Below are 5,000 nucleotides of genomic sequence, written 5' to 3' on the forward strand. Positions count from 1 at the left end.
AGGCAGGCAGGCAGGCAGGCAGGCAGGAAGGCAGGCAGGCAGGCAGGCAGGCAGGAAGGCAGGCAGGCAGGCAGGCAGGCAGGCAGGAAGGCAGGAAGGCAGGCAGGCAGGAAGGCAGGCAGGCAGGCAGGAAGGCAGGCAGGCAGGCAGGCAGGCAGGAAGGCAGGCAGGCAGGAAGGCAGGAAGGCAGGCAGGCAGGAAGGCAGGAAGGCAGGCAGGCAGGAAGGCAGGCAGGCAGGCAGGCAGGCAGGCAGGCAGGCAGGCAGGCAGGCAGGCAGGCAGGCAGGCAGGCAGGCAGGCAGGAAGGCAGGCAGGCAGGCAGGCAGGAAGGCAGGCAGGCAGGCAGGCAGGAAGGCAGGCAGGCAGGAAGGCAGGCAGGCAGGCAGGCAGGAAGGCAGGCAGGCAGGAAGGAAGGCAGGCAGGCAGGCAGGCAGGAAGGCAGGCAGGCAGGCAGGCAGGAAGGCAGGCAGGCAGGCAGGCAGGCAGGCAGGCAGGCAGGCAGGAAGGCAGGCAGGCAGGCAGGCAGGCAGGCAGGCAGGCAGGCAGGCAGGCAGGCAGGCAGGCAGGAAGGCAGGCAGGCAGGCAGGCAGGCAGGCAGGAAGGCAGGCAGGCAGGCAGGCAGGCAGGCAGGCAGGAAGGCAGGCAGGCAGGCAGGCAGGCAGGCAGGCAGGAAGGCAGGCAGGCAGGCAGGCAGGCAGGCAGGAAGGCAGGCAGGCAGGCAGGCAGGCAGGCAGGCAGGCAGGCAGGCAGGCAGGCAGGCAGGCAGGCAGGCAGGCAGGCAGGCAGGCAGGCAGGCAGGAAGGCAGGCAGGCAGGCAGGCAGGCAGGCAGGAAGGCAGGCAGGCAGGCAGGCAGGAAGGCAGGAAGGCAGGCAGGCAGGCAGGCAGGCAGGAAGGCAGGCAGGCAGGCAGGCAGGCAGGCAGGAAGGCAGGCAGGCAGGAAGGCAGGCAGGCAGGCAGGCAGGCAGGAAGGAAGGCAGGCAGGCAGGAAGGCAGGCAGGCAGGCAGGCAGGAAGGCAGGCAGGCAGGCAGGCAGGAAGGCAGGCAGGCAGGCAGGCAGGAAGGCAGGAAGGCAGGCAGGAAGGCAGGCAGGAACGCAGGCAGGAAGGCAGGCAGGAAGGCAGGAAGGCAGGCAGGCAGGCAGGCAGGAAGGCAGGCAGGCAGGCAGGCAGGCAGGCAGGAAGGCAGGCAGGCAGGCAGGCAGGCAGGCAGGAAGGCAGGCAGGCAGGCAGGCAGGAAGGCAGGCAGGAAGGCAGGCAGGCAGGCAGGCAGGCAGGCAGGAAGGCAGGCAGGCAGGCAGGCAGGAAGGAAGGAAGGCAGGCAGGCAGGCAGGCAGGAAGGCAGGAAGGCAGGCAGGCAGGCAGGCAGGAAGGCAGGCAGGCAGGCAGGCAGGCAGGCAGGAAGGCAGGCAGGCAGGCAGGCAGGCAGGCAGGAAGGCAGGCAGGCAGGCAGGCAGGCAGGCAGGAAGGCAGGCAGGAAGGCAGGCAGGCAGGCAGGCAGGCAGGCAGGAAGGCAGGCAGGCAGGCAGGCAGGAAGGCAGGAAGGCAGGCAGGCAGGCAGGCAGGAAGGCAGGCAGGCAGGCAGGCAGGCAGGCAGGAAGGCAGGCAGGAAGGCAGGCAGGCAGGCAGACAGGCAGGAAGCCAGGCAGGAAGGCAGGCAGGCAGGCAGGCAGGCAGGCAGGCAGGCAGGAAGGCAGGCAGGAAGGCAGGCAGGCAGGCAGGCAGGAAGGCAGGCAGGAAGGCAGGCAGGCAGGCAGGCAGGCATGCAGGCAGGCAGGCAGGCAGGCAGGCAGGCAGGAAGGCAGGCAGGAAGGCAGGCAGGCAGGCAGGCAGGCAGGCAGGCAGGCAGGCAGGCAGGCAGGAAGGCAGGCAGGCAGGCAGGCAGGAAGGCAGGCAGGCAGGCAGGCAGGAAGGCAGGCAGGCAGGCAGGCAGGCAGGCAGGCAGGCAGGAAGGCAGGCAGGCAGGCAGGCAGGAAGGCAGGCAGGCAGGCAGGCAGGCAGGAAGGCAGGCAGGCAGGCAGGCAGGAAGGCAGGCAGGCAGGCAGGCAGGAAGGCAGGCAGGCAGGCAGGAAGGAAGGCAGGAAGGAAGGTAGGCAGGCAGGCAGGCAGGAAGGCAGGCAGGCAGGAAGGAAGGAAGGCAGGCAGGAAGGAAGGTAGGCAGGCAGGCAGGCAGGAAGGCAGGCAGGCAGGCAGGAAGGCACGCAGGCAGGCAGGAAGGCAGGCAGGCAGGCAGGCAGGAAGGGAGGCAGGCAGGCAGGCAGGCAGGAAGGCAGGCAGGCAGGCAGGCAGGGAGGTAGGCAGGCAGGCAGGCAGGCAGGCAGGCAGGCAGGAAGGCAGGCAGGCAGGCAGGCAGGAAGGCAGGCAGGCAGGCAGGCAGGCAGGCAGGCAGGCAGGCAGGCAGGCAGGAAGGCAGGCAGGCAGGCAGGCAGGAAGGCAGGCAGGCAGGAAGGGAGGCAGGCAGGCAGGCAGGCTGGAAGGCAGGCAGGCAGGCAGGCAGGAAAGCAGGGAGGCAGGCAGGCAGGCAGGCAGGCAGGCAGGAAGGCAGGCAGGCAAGAAGGCAGGCAGGCAGGCAGGCAGGCAGACAGGCAGGCAGGAAGGCAGGCAGGCAGGAAGGCAGGCAGGCAGGCAGGCAGGCAGGCAGGCAGGAAGACAGGGGAGTTGAAAGCTCATGCTGACTGTTGAAACAGCAGGCGAAATTAACTTCAATCCGTGTCAAGCCTGATTTTTTATAGTGCTTGAAGCAAATTGCTGAAATCATTGGCAGATACTACAACCTTCCATCTGGATGCTTGGTAATATCCACTCTCTTCATATGCGACCCTTCCATATATACATATATATCTATATCTATATCTATATCTACACACACACATACATATATATATATATATATATATATATATATATATATAGGTAGTAGGTTGGTAGACAGCAACCACCCAGGGAAGTACTACCGTCCTGCCAGATGACTGTGAAACAAAAACCTGTAACTGTTTTGCATGATGGTAGGATTGCTGGTTTCTTTTTCTGTCTCATAAACACGCTAAGATAACAGGGATATCTTGCTACTCCTACTTACACTTTGGTCACACTTCATAGACACGCACATGCATATATATATATACATACATCTAGGTTTTTCTCCCTTTTCTAAATAGCTCTTGTTCTTTTTTATTTCTTCTATTGTCCATGGGGAAGTGGAAAAGAATCTTTCCTCCGTAAGCCATGCGTGTCGTATGAGGCGACTAAAATGCCGGGAGCAATGGGCTAGTAACCCCTTCTCCTGTATACAATTACTAAAAAAGAGAAGAAGAAAAACTTTATAAAACTGGGTTGCTTAAATGTGCGTGGATGTAGTGCGGATGACAAGAAACAGATGATTGCTGATGTTATGAATGAAAAGAAGTTGGATGTCCTGGCCCTAAGCGAAACAAAGCTGAAGGGGGTAGGAGAGTTTCAGTGGGGGGAAATAAATGGGATTAAATCTGGAGTATCTGAGAGAGTTAGAGCAAAGGAAGGGGTAGCAGTAATGTTAAATGATCAGTTATGGAAGGAGAAAAGAGAATATGAATGTGTAAATTCAAGAATTATGTGGATTAAAGTAAAGGTTGGATGCGAGAAGTGGGTCATAATAAGCGTGTATGCACCTGGAGAAGAGAGGAATGCAGAGGAGAGAGAGAGATTTTGGGAGATGTTAAGTGAATGTATAGGAGCCTTTGAACCAAGTGAGAGAGTAATTGTGGTAGGGGACTTGAATGCTAAAGTAGGAGAAACTTTTAGAGAGGGTGTGGTAGGTAAGTTTGGGGTGCCAGGTGTAAATGATAATGGGAGCCCTTTGATTGAACTTTGTATAGAAAGGGGTTTGGTTATAGGTAATACATATTTTAAGAAAAAGAGGATAAATAAGTATACACGATATGATGTAGGGCGAAATGACAGTAGTTTGTTGGATTATGTATTGGTAGATAAAAGACTGTTGAGTAGACTTCAGGATGTACATGTTTATAGAGGGGCCACAGATATATCAGATCACTTTCTAGTTGTAGCTACACTGAGAGTAAAAGGTAGATGGGATACAAGGAGAATAGAAGCATCAGGGAAGAGAGAGGTAAAGGTTTATAAACTAAAAGAGGAGGCAGTTAGGGTAAGATATAAACAGCTATTGGAGGATAGATGGGCTAATGAGAGCATAGGCAATGGGGTCGAAGAGGTATGGGGTAGGTTTAAAAATGTAGTGTTAGAGTGTTCAGCAGAAGTTTGTGGTTACAGGAAAGTGGGTGCAGGAGGGAAGAGGAGTGATTGGTGGAATGATGATGTAAAGAGAGTAGTAAGGGAGAAAAAGTTAGCATATGAGAAGTTTTTACAAAGTAGAAGTGATGCAAGGAGGGAAGAGTATATGGAGAAAAAGAGAGAAGTTAAGAGAGTGGTGAAGCAATGTAAAAAGAGAGCAAATGAGAGAGTGGGTGAGATGTTATCAACAAATTTTGTTGAAAATAAGAAAAAGTTTTGGAGTGAGATTAACAAGTTAAGAAAGCCTAGAGAACAAATGGATTTGTCAGTTAAAAATAGGAGAGGAGAGTTATTAAATGGAGAGTTAGAGGTATTGGGAAGATGGAAGGAATATTTTGAGGAATTGTTAAATGTTGATGAAGATAGGGAAGCTGTGATTTCGTGTATAGGGCAAGGAGGAATAACATCTTGTAGGAGTGAGGAAGAGCCAGTTGTGAGTGTGGGGGAAGTTCGTGAGGCAGTAGGTAAAATGAAAGGGGGTAAGGCAGCCGGGATTGATGGGATAAAGATAGAAATGTTAAAAGCAGGTGGGGATATAGTTTTGGAGTGGTTGGTGCAATTATTTAATAAATGTATGGAAGAGGGTAAGGTACCTAGGGATTGGCAGAGAGCATGCATAGTTCCTTTGTATAAAGGCAAAGGGGATAAAAGAGAGTGCAAAAATTATAGGGGGATAAGTCTGTTGAGTGTACCTGGTAAAGTGTATGGTAGAG

Source organism: Cherax quadricarinatus, chromosome 29 (assembly GCF_038502225.1).
Source record: "Cherax quadricarinatus isolate ZL_2023a chromosome 29, ASM3850222v1, whole genome shotgun sequence".
NCBI lineage: Eukaryota > Metazoa > Arthropoda > Malacostraca > Decapoda > Parastacidae > Cherax > Cherax quadricarinatus.